The sequence below is a fragment of the Haliaeetus leucocephalus genome, unplaced genomic scaffold, assembly GCF_000737465.1.
Source record: "Haliaeetus leucocephalus isolate CR32 unplaced genomic scaffold, Haliaeetus_leucocephalus-4.0 Scaffold915, whole genome shotgun sequence".
In the NCBI taxonomy this organism is placed as follows: Eukaryota; Metazoa; Chordata; class Aves; order Accipitriformes; family Accipitridae; genus Haliaeetus; species Haliaeetus leucocephalus.
This window is the reverse complement of record NW_010973351.1, coordinates 2,215,088-2,227,847: the sequence shown is the minus strand read 5'-3', so window position 1 is coordinate 2,227,847 and position 12,760 is coordinate 2,215,088.

Sequence of the window (12,760 nt, the reverse complement as noted above, 5' to 3'; positions counted from 1 at the left end):
AGGGGGAAAACACCCTCCGGACTATTCCCTTCCCAGTATACCAGAGCCCTGTAGGCCCAGGGATGGTTCGTGTGTCAGCCGCATACACCTGGCAGACTCACACAGACACTCCACGCAGCAATAATGTGCACAGGAAATAAATAAGAGGGAAAAAAAGGCCTCTCTTTCGGTAGGGTGAAATCCCCAAAGTGTTACTCAAGGCTGTGTATTCCATTCATTGGCCAGACTTGCTCTGGGGACAAAATTCTTTTTCTGGATCTGGGCCTCACTCCCAAACACTATTTGTTACTAATTTAAATAGCTGATTGTATGACATCGCTTTCTTCAGCTTTTGGCTTTTATTTCTGAGAAATGAGCATTTTACTTAAAGTTCACTGAAATGAGTTAAAGTGCATTAAAAATACCAGTTGTTTCAACATGTGGCTCCATCATCAGAGTACTATTGCATTGCTGTCTCCAGGTGTTTATTTTCTTACACCACATGTGATACTGAGATACCTGGTAACACATATGACGCCTGGTTTTCTTCATGTCTTGCACATCTAAATGAGATTACAAATTATTAATGGAGAATTATTCAGCTCTACAGCTTCTGAATCAAGTTTATTACCTTAACAGTTAAAAACAATGCAATTTGGTCTGGTAAATGTGTAGTATGTCTTGTGTTTGTGATCAGTGGTTTACATAATCTTAGAAAAGCCATGCTTGGATTATGTGGCCTAATAGATCTTTCTTACGGCTACATCTTGAGATTCTAAGCTCCCCTTAATTCTGGCAGAAATTAAGCTACCCAAGATTTCTTTATATTCTGATATAGATGACAGGAAACTATGAGTTCTACATACCTCTTATTTAAAACAAAAAGTGTGCTATCCACGGTGAGATAGTACCCAGTGTAAACACAGATAGTCCAAATTAGGCCCACGTAAAGAGTGTACACCTTGCAATGTACAATCCTTGTTATTGTATGGCTTTAGAAGGTCAGCTGCTTACTCATTAAAAGGCATTGCTAGCTTACAGGTTATTTGTAAGAAGTATCAAGTTAAAATTGCAGTTTCTGGTAGAAATGCTGGCAATGGCAAAAAAAAAAAACAACACAGATTTTGACCTCCCCATGTTACATGCTAAAAGACCATCAAGACTGAACAATACAAACAGCCAAGTGTATATTAAACTAAGCAGGCTTTTCCATCTACTTCCAATTTACTCTTATTTAATTCAGCTTTTAATAAAATGCATTTCTGTTAACCATCACTTCACCTTATTGTCTGTACAGCTTCAAATGACTGCCTTTTAGAGCTATGAATAGCCAAAGTAAAAACCTATAGTTACATTAGTTGCAGGTTGTTGGTCAATAAGTGTTCATTAAACCCTACACTTATTCTTTTCAATTTACAGTGTTATTTGTTTTCTTGTTTCATTGGCTTTGATAGGCCTTTTAAGACTTATTTTTATAAAAGTATCAGGGCTCCTGATAGCAGAGCATAGACAAGCTCTGCTCCATGCAGTTCTAACTCTCAATCCCTACTCACTCTCCTGAAACTTATGGTGATTATTTGCTCAAAGTATATGCAGCTAAAAATGAATTTGAAGCTGAGAAAAAATTTTGCCCCTGATTTATTTTAATCAAGATCATTCAGGCTTTTTTTTCCTGTTTCAATGGATCATAGAAAAGCCAAATGACAGTGTGCAAGCATTTATGGTAGAAAAAAGTATTACACGCAAGTGTTAAGCTTATATGTAATACTTTGATCTTTTAACTTTGATTCATAGTTTCTGTGTCTTCTTTTTAAAAAAACTCAGCAATCTAACCAAGTATCTAACTGAATTCACAGCAATTGTTTTAAAGTTTATAGTAATTTACAACATGACAAATATAGATGTCTAGTTTTGGTAAATGCCACTTCCCAAAGACAATGACTTTATCAAAATTGCAATAGTTTTAGCTTTAATTGTGGCTAAAACAAATGGAGAAAGTGTGAAACAAAGAAAAACAAAAATCCACAGCAAAATTTAAGCTTGAGGGCATGTTAAGGTACGAGGAACTAACTTATCTTCAAAGTTAAAGGTTTTTAATCTGATGTTAGAAAATAGAGGTGTTTTTTTCAGAGCTACACATATCTAATTCTCATTCTGGTTGTGTGAGGAAACTTCCTGGTTTCCTGAAACTAAACATAATTAGATATATATTTTTGATACTTTCTTCTGTTGCTGACAATAAATGCATCTTAGTGTATTCAAACACTGACAACAACAATATGTTTGTATAAAAAACAAAGATTTGTGATTTTTCTGCCTGGGAAACTGGACTGTCATCCTACCAAAAAAAAAAAAAAAAAGAAAAAAAAAAGGAAAAATAAAAAAACATAGGAGCCAAGTAGTTAAGTAGCCATGGAACTACAGGATAAACAAACAAATCTGCTTGAAATTGCAAATGGATCATCAGGACAATGTAATGAAAAGCTGTCAAGCATTTTAACTGTTAGGTAACAGTCTTGATCTGTCACAACAAGGTGCTCATCAGTTAAAGCAAACATTTCCGTATGAAACGAGCTCTGCATTCATGGCTGGGAAGATCTACTGTTACATTTTACCTAGAGGGTATCAGGGTTTTATGGCTGCTGAAACAAAATTTTGTGCTGCATTATACCTTTCTAAATGGGGTCCTGGTCCAAGGACTCATATTCTTTAACAAAAATAGGGAAAGAAATTGATGAAATAGTATTGTAGTGGTCTTCCAAAGTCATCCTTATTCTGATAATCTTACTGAAAGTGAAGAAGATGGGGAAAATCCATGCAGAAAGAAATGCTTTGAGCAAGTAGACATATCAGCTGATGACCTAAATCTACTTCAATAATAGATTTTTACACTTCTGTTTGATTTTACATCACCCTTTGCATGCCTTGATTTTAGTTTCATGTAATGATTTCTTACTGATTCAATGCAACTATAGGAAGAAAAAGGAATGTGCCAGATTCAGCAGGTCACTTCATGAATATATAATTTTTGTTTGGTAAGTGCTATGGCAGGATCACCTCTATTCAAAAGGGTTTTTTTCCAGATCTGCATATAATAGTAATAACATATTTCCCTTCTATCCTCATTCCATCCATCCTACTCTTCCCTTCCCGATAGTATGCATGCTCTGTCCTTGTGGATTTAAACACGGTGCTTCCCAAGCTGGACTGAACTGTGTAGTTGCTGCTTTTACTTCTCTGCCACTTCTTCCAGTACCAGCTTTACCAGACCAATTAATAAGAGGTTAACTTAAAGTATAAACAGTTCAGTTCCGTGAATAAGGAAGATTTTTTTCAACCCACTAAATGGTATGTTCGAAGAGGATGTTCAATGGCAAATCTGTCACTTGTTAAAGCTACCTGATAAAATTTTGCGGCTTTGCTGTGCCCACGTGGCTCTGGAGTAGGAACGGAGCCTGGGAAAGGTCAGGAGGGAGTTTGTTCTTCCAGGAGCTGTCCACGGTCCATGGCTGAACCTACTGCCAGAAGAATGTGATTAGCCGAAGGATGTTTGTAATTAATGTTAACTCTCCCTGGACCATTATGGTGAACTATTAGAGTGTCACGAAGCTTTCTTTGCTGAGCAATAGTCACATTCCGTGAAGATAAAATCTCATAAGTGCTGGGGCAAAACCAAGTAAAGTCTTCATTCATTTTAAATTATTTTGTAACTGCTACAGTAAGTAATAGTTCATCAGGGTCAAGCTATGAGATAAGTGTTTAAGAAAACTATCTTACACTCTTCTCAGCCACGCTGTTAGGAAAGTCTTCTCATTCTGTTTGAAGTGCCATGCATTTTCATTCTGTGAAACATTATTTCATTTTTTTAAAATATGCTTGATTTTGCTTTCAACAATCTTGAGAATTCTTTCAACAGTGAATTCAATCTGTTCTCAAAATTGTGGTTATCAAATGTTTCCAGGCTATGAGGTGGTCCCTGTGTCCGTGCCAGCTAAGAGGTGATGGCTTAAGCTGCTACTGAAGATGGTTAGTTCTTAGGGACACTTCAGTCCTAGAACACAAAGGTGTTAATTGATTACCCAAGCACAAAACTGAATGCTCTCAAAAAAGGCCAAAAATAAGATACAAAGGCTTCATTTAGCTATAATTTAAATCTTTTGACATGGTAGAATGTCTGCCTTACAATGCTATTAAGTAATTAAGTCCATCAGAAAATGTGTTCTTAACATTATTCATTTCTACTAGTAGGAAAGTAGAACATGTGATACAAAAAAAAAAAAAAAGAAAAAGAAAAAGATGTAAAGTTACAGAAAAAAGCACTTCTCAGAAGGAGATTATTTAAACCTTGATTTTGCTATGACAGAGTGTGAAGGGAAGAGGAAGCAATCTTTAAAAGCAAATATAAATCCTTTTGAGATGGCTGAACTATGATTGGACCACCTACGTTTCCTTCCCTTCCTTCCTTCCATTTTCTTCAATTCACCTTTCATTTTTTCCCAGTTTACAACTTAACTAAGCGAGTTCGATATATTCTGCATTCAAAGTCACCCAGATCATTTTCTTGTGCTTCAGCCTGTCCTTTACAAAGACTGCCAATGGTAGACTATGGTAGATCTTACATTATTTTTCTTTTCTTCTCCCCCTCCTGCCCCCCCAAGACCAGTTTGTCTACCATGTGAGGCCTAGATCTAAAAAAAGAAAGCCAATTTTACTTACATGTGTAATAATGGCTTGCAGTCTTTCCAGTAAGCCAGATTTTTAAAAGCCAGAATAGGACCAAAATATTTGCTGTAAATTTCCCTTTAGCATCCAGGCAATTAGCTCATTTTTCTTTTATCTTCCACAAGTTCAGTACTCTTTGATGTTTTCAAAACTGTCAGGGAAGTGGCCTTTGATGTCTTCAAATCAAAACTAGATATCCATCTGGAAGATACGCTTTAGTCAAATACACATTATTCAGCTCACTGCAAGGATAACCAGGTGAAATTCTACAGCCCATGTTTCAAAGGTAGTCAACCAGATTAGCTAATGGTTTTTTTGCCATTACATTTTATGAAGCTATAAAAATGAAGCACTATGTATCTTTATACAGACCCTCAGAAGGGGATCGTAAAAAGAAGTATGAGAGAAAGCAGACATGGTTACAGAATGATGAATTTTAGACTGTGGTAGTACGTAGAACAGTGGGGGGAAATCAGAAAGATCAGAGATGGACAAGTTTTTATGCAGAAATGTCCACTGCAGAGAGAATTGCAGAGCTTCCATTATGCAGTTACTCTTTACTGAGAGCAGCAATATAAAGGCAGAATAAAAGATGCCCAAAAGAAACATAGCTATGTGACAATCAATATCTGACCATGCCAGAGTTACGTTCTACCTTGTCTGCTGCTTATATTCTTGCCTGGGCAAGTTACTAAATTCCGTAATAACTCTTCTAAGATGTCTCCAGCAGCACTTTAACAAATCTGAAACTATCCGCATAAAGCTTGCATCAGGTAACAGTAGATCTATCTCATTGACTGGAACATGATTTGGGTATTTGTTTTCAGAGCTCCTTTTTATACAACCTGTGCAATGTCAATAGTCCCGTTTTTAGAGGTAAAAACCTCCAACAGCTAAAGACTGCTCTCCATTTATACACCTGAGAGTCAACATCAGCCCACTCTGTCACATCATGTCACAGATGGTCACACTAAATATTTGTCCATTCTTGCTCCTAAATCTTTTGAAAGTCGTTTCTCCTCTATGCCCTTTTTTATTTTCCCAAAGATAAATAGTTGCATTTGAAAATGTGTGTTATTTAAATAGATCCATGTAACCTAGTGATTTGTGTTGCTTAGTGAGACTTCTTCCATTCCTTGATGAAGGTGCAAGTTCTTGGAACATGTTGATATTTCATCCTAACTTCCACAGTTTCCCTTCCATTTTTTTCTTGTCATTAAATTGGTCTATCAGAATTTATTGGTTTTCTGCTCTGTTTCTTCCTGAGCTCTTTTCTTGCACTATAGCATATTCTGTGTAAATATACAAACTTAGGTTTCTGTGCATGACTTTCCTCAGAAAAAGAGACTGCTTCCCCTGGTTTCTCAAAACTAGATTAAATTTCGTAAAGGCTAAATCAAAGAAGAAACATAGTTCATAAGCAAAGGATCTACTGACTGTACTAACTCAATTCCTTTTTGCACTTGCTTATTGTTCTCATTGTTCTTTTGAGGCAAAGAAAAAGGCTGAAGTTATATTAAACAGCTTCATTTTCTGCCTGGGTTTCTCCTAGCCAGAACCCTATCTAAGAATGGGTTATACATACCTGGAGAAAAGCTGAATTTGCGAACTGACCCTCTCTTCCCATTATACAGACAAACCATTTATTTCCCACTCAGATGCTCAGGCATGCAGATATTTAGAAGACCGTTCCTGGTGTCTTCCAATGCATCTGGTAAGTCTGGTACAGTCTAAGAGAAAAGAGAGAAAAGAAACTTCTAAATGTCTATGCATTGGCATACACATGTCCTTGTGCCAAAGTGTATGTCCTGCCACCTAGCTCAAGTGAAAAATTGGACCAAATGGCTGGTATAAAACACACTTGTCTGACAGCAGGATTCAATTCCTTTCTTATATGTATTTTCATTCACCTAGCACTATTGTGGAATTAAATGACTGTAACTAAGCAGAATTTAGTTGTCTTCATATTGGGAATAAACACCGGACACAGCTTTAAAATTTCAGAGAAAAGTTAGTCAGAATATTACCATAAGTGCAAGTATTTAAAAGTTTGCACACAAAAACATATGCAAATGTTTTGGTGGCTGCACACAAGCTGCAAATGCATACAAATGCAAAAACATGCTTTTTGAGTAATGATTTTAAATGTGTTGCCCACCATACACAGAATGCCTCTTGTTAAATCTTCATAATTCTTTTTTTTTTTTTTTAAGGAGTTTTAAATTACTAAAATTCAACTCTAGGAATAAAAAAAAAAAAAGAACCCTACTCAGTATTTGTACTAGCATTTTGATCTCTTCTAACAAACACACCTATACCTGCAACTGTGAAAGCCCTGTCTCTATATAACTTAATTTTAATTCTGACTTTTAGCCATGTAATCAGAGAAGCAACTGTTACTTTTTTGGGGGGGGGGAGGTTCTTATGTAATCCACTGAACCAAAATAATGTGCAGCAAAGTAGCTTTTATTAATGCTGAGATATGAAAAGCCCCTTTGTGAGAAGCGTTCTGGCACTCGCAAGCCTCTCTGAAAGAGGCTGCTGAGTCCATCCCTTTTGAAACTTTTCTCTTAATTTTTTCCCCATTTCCCCTGAGTTAAGCTACCATATCTCAGGTCATAGCAAAGGCAGCAGCAGGCCAGAGTGAAGGCTGCTCATGCTGTTGCACATTGAAGAGAGAGTGTTGACCGCTGTGAGAATCATAAACCTCTCAGTTTGATGATCAACTGAGCAGTAAATTAATTAATCATCATTTTATGCCTCATCAAGCACTTTGCTGAGACTCTCAACAGGGGCCAGCTCAATTAGCCAATGGGAAGCAGACTGTTTTGTTTAGCTGGGTGAGTCTTCCATAAACAGAGGAAGCTTTGACAAGCTAATAAATATGTCATCTGTCTGTGTCACTAGCTGCAATGTGGCTCCACCTGTAAAGTTGTGGGATTCTGCTCGGTATGGTGGGGAGCAACTTGAAAGAATGAGACTGAGGTATCTTAACTCCTTCTCAAACAAAGCACTTCTCAAAGCTCATCAGGATCCTTAGCCTGTGAATTTGGGCTGGATTATTAGGAATCAGATACTTATTTTTGATTACTGAATCAGATATTTATATCCTTTTAATACAGATTCCTGTGTTTGGCATAGTAAAACCAGTGAGGTACATTTATAATTTTAAAATGCTCCTTTCCTTTTTTTTTCCTTTCCTAGAGAAAAAAAAAAAGCCCACTCCTCACAATAAATGCTTGTGGTAACAAGCTTCTCAAGGTAAAAGCTTTTGATTAAGTGGCAATAATGCTTCTGTCAAAACAGACAGGTTTGAAAAGTCCTCGTATCAAATCCTGTGGTTCCACTGAAGTGAGTGGGGTTGCATCAATCTAACTGCAGCCAGAACTCAGCTCCTGTCGCATTAGACATTTCATCATTCAGAATGGAAAACAGAAATCTGCATTTAGAAGTTTCATCCTTGAACCAAATCACTAACTGTTGCAAATTTGTGCCATTGACTTTCATGTACCTTTACGGCCATAAGGGCCCATTATGAGTTTCTAATCTGATTTTCTGCATAACACTGCCCGTAACCTCTGGCTGAACAAGAGATAATCACTAACATATCCAATCTTTGCTGAAAGATTTCAGGTGGTGGAAAATCTAGCACATCCTTTGATAAGCAACTCCTATAATTAATTATCATCACCAGTAAAAATGTGCATCTTACTTCAGACTTTATCTTATCTGGCTTCAAATTCCAAATATTTCATTTTCCTAAATCTTGTTTCAGGGGAAGGGGCCCCAAATTTCTTGTAACACAGATCTCCACAGAAAGAGTTTCTCCCAACTTTTTTACACTCTTTCCTCTCTCGAGAAAATAAACAGCATTCTTGGGAGACTGAATGACATTTTCATTCACTCAGCATCCCATAGCCTTGTGCATAACACTGATGTGTTGCCAGAGTTGGAAGGAACCATCTTCTCCCTTCTTGCTCCTGGCCGTACACACTCAAGCTCTAAAGAGATACGTTACTTTTCTACAAGTTTTTTACTTCTTTGCCACCCTCCTGGTTTTGGACTGCTGCCCACAGTGGTAAGATGCTAATACTTTGGTATAGTGGTGTTGAGGGGCAGAAGGGACGAAAGGGTGACTTGTTAGGAAATGTGTCTACAGAGCCCTTACTTTCGGGACACGGTTTAGTGGGCATGGTGGTGATGGGTTGACAGTTGGACTCGATGATCTTAAAGGTCTTTTCCAACCTAAACGATTCTATGATTCTATTCTATGATTCTACATGTGACTCAATTTAGTCACTAAGAGAATTCTGTCAGTCTTGTGGTGCCACCTTAAAATGTCTGGGTTTTTCTAGCACACAGTTTACCAAAATGTCTGGATTGCTCCCTGTATGAGCACTTCATATGTATAGCTCCATCAGTCTTTGTACCATGTAGAAATTTTATTAGCAAAGTTTTTCTAGAGTCCTTCCAAGCCATTGCAAAGGATAGAGTGTAACAGAAATCTCTGCGTTCCCTTGTAAATGACTGCACACAATGATGACTCCTTTTACCTGTTCTATTTTAAACTCAGTCAGTCTGTTTTTAATCCATTTACTTTTCTGCAATGATTCACACAGGACTAACTTTTGGCTATGTGAAGTGACATGCATTACAGCCTTCCAACTGTAAAAAAAACAAAAACAAAAACAAAACCAAAAACAAAACCCACCAAAATTCTGAGCCCAAATGAGCTCTTCACCTCAGTAGAGGTTACTGCATTGACATCCTGAATGATGCCTTTCCCAGACAAAGGGGAGAGAAACAACAACAGAAATAGGGAATGGTGGAAAGAAGGAAAATAGGAAGCTGCCATTTCTGCAGCTTCAAGGATGGTAAGGGCCTTCTGGAATGGAGGAAGGAGTAATGGGATTAATGGGAGCATCTGAGGAACAGTGAGACAGGAAAGTGGCAGGCAGTGACTTTCCCCAGAAGACCTGGTGGTATAACACATCTGACCTAGAGAAGCAAGAATTAATCCTACCCCTTATCAGGATGGTGAGCCCTACGTACATCTGTACAGATACTCCTACAGCGGCCTCTCTGTAAGCAAATTTCTAATTCCACTGAAAAGTAACACCAATGTTATTTGACCAGCCTACTTCCCACAGATCAGACTGATCACTGAGTTTCCAGTACCCGGAGATGAGGTTTCATGCTTAATTTTAAAAAAAGTTTCTCATGGAATTCATGCATGGAAAGTAATTGTTTGGTTACCATATATGTGCATGAGAAGAAATATTTTTATTCCTTCATACTTCTTGTTATACTCCTGTAAGCAAATGCAAGCGTACATGCGCTCTTCAAAATTTTGCTCCTGTTGCCTAGGTAAATGGGTATCAGTCTATTACTCTATTTGTCACAAAACATTTTACAATATGTAATTATTTCAATGGATGGGGGGGTGCCAAATGATGCAGCAATAAATTTCATAAATTAAAAATAACGAGTTTGCTTTGCTGATATTCATGAAACTATTTTTTTTCCTGGCTATTCAGATGAATGGCTGATATTTCTTCCAAGCTCAGCAATTTTGCCTTGCAAAGGTTGGTGTGAACACTGGTTTCTGCTTCAGGTCATGTGGGTTCAAAGCTCTAGAGTTTCACTTTGAATTTGATGATTGCTTACTGAGAACCATTTGTCTTCACTCGCATAAATCAACCTACATTCAGCAAGAATAGGCCATGGTTTCCTCAATGCTTCGAAAAAGAGGGAGTAAGCTTCTAGCGTGTTTCTAGTGGTTATAGATTTCATAGTGAAAACTTTGCAGAGTGGTACTCAAAAAAGATTCTTTGGAAAATACGTATGTTTCTAGTTGGCGTATCTCTCACACTTGTGTTTCAATGTCTTTTGAAAACAGCAAAGGCTTTTTTCAAGCCTGTGATTTAAAAAGAAACCCAACATGAAATGGGCTTCTAGTGCACTGACATGGGCCCTAATCAGGTTCTCATTAGAGTCTGATCAGAGGCTTTCAGCAACCTCAGGGAACACTGGACTATGGGGCATTAGTAACAATATGTTATTATGAAACCAAGTAGAGACAAATAACATAAAGGAAGAACTTTCCCCTGTTTTACCTTTACTTTCCTCTTCTCGGCCAGGAGTAAATCTGAATGACTTTAGCTCCTTTTTCCACTTTGCTTTTGTGGATGATTTTCAGTGATAATTTTTCTTTGTTCACAACGTGAAATTCACTCTGCCTTGTTCTATTTTACAATAACCATTCTTAAAGATACTTTGAAGTGAACAACTCAGAATAATCATAAATCTCACTGTCATACAGACATATGTGAACTTTCTTTTGAAAGCTTCATTGTTACTCATCTATTCTGTCTGGGATTACCCCAACCCTGTACTTTTCATCCTTTATCCCTTTTATGAAGGGCAGAAACTTTAAATATTTGACAAACTCTAATCTCAACTCAATTACAATTTGACTAATTACCTCACATGAATTTTACCCCTTTTGTTTCCATCCAAGATTAATACTGGAATGTCTCAGATGAGTTTATAGGCAGTCCCTTTATGCATCCAAAGCGTACGGCTGAAATGAAGAAATACATAGCACAAAGAAACTTCACTTAAGAGCATTGGGAATATGACTATGCTGGTGATTAAACAACAAGATCTAATCTGGTTTCAGGCCTACAGCTGAAAATCATCTTTCGTAGAAGTGTGCCTGCCAAGGTTATTGTAAAATTATCCCAGGCACCAAAGTGATGAATGGTCCCAGCATTTGCTGTGATATGGATGCCATCCCTGTGGGGCTTCACCAAGCGGGATTTTTCATGTGGACAGACTCACATGGAGGACAGATGGGAAAGAAAACAAAATTAGTTGATCTGCACTAGAGCAAAAATCCATCTTTCCTTTGCTACCCAGATTGTGCACTTGCTTTTTTGCAGACACGGAAATGTGTTCTTAAATTATACGACTCTTCCCTTTTTTCCTTTGTGGAGTGATCTGAATGTTTTATGCTGACCTTGGGTTTAGTGCTGATTTGCATTCTTGAACTTTCATGCCAGTCTAATATTAGACATGCTAAGCAGCAAGCCTAATATCTAACTTAGCACAAAAATATAGTTGCATTAATAGCAGCTTTAGTCCGATTTGAAGACAGGCAGTTCTTAACAGTAAAAGTTTCAAATGGAAACGATCACTCAAGCTTAGCTTTGTCAAAGTCCAACTAAGCAGCCAGTCAAAGAGTTAACATTTTCATTTAGCAGACAAGCAGGTTTCCTAGGCCCCGGCCCTGGGATGATACAAGCAACCCCACTGACAAAGACCCCATAACCAGTGCCTTGCAAAATCGGGGCCGACCACAGTCCGGGCAGCACATCTGAGAAAAATCAGCTCTTAGACATTTTAAATGCTTGATGGCGAAAAGAAGTCTCTTTGAAACCTACATTATTATGTGCTTGTGACAGAGAAAGAGGGAAGGAGTTAAACTATCCCTCTGCTGCATCTCTAAGTGGTGCAGTTTGATTCTGAGAGCAGAAAAGTTGCAAACTTCATAATGTATTTGCCTAAAAAGCAGGTTTTGGATAAGTCAGTATTAGACTGCTTTAAATTGTCCACATCATTTTAAATGTACTGTTAACCACACATCATCATATTTTGGATGTAGGAAGTATTATACCAACAACTGTTCCAGAGGGGAGAGAAATGCAACAAATAATTGGTGTATTTTTCCATCTACATTTACCTCTTAATCAGATTTCCCAGGGTGAGAGGTTAAACTTAGAAAGCCAGCAGAGATGTTAGGATTATTTAACTGCAGTATAACTAACACCTTAAGAACTGATTTGTCAGAATGAATTGCAGTCCAGAGTGCTCTGAGTTTTCAAACTAAATTTGTTCTTAAGATAAAAGGCACTTTTTAAAGAATCACAGTTCTTGTTCTAACCATTCCCCCACCCTCGCCTCCAAGGCATTTCTTATAACTGATAAAATCACAGACCAGGTGCTCCAAGACTTTCAAAATAATAAATTCCAATCTGTCACTAAAAAATAAAAGGTT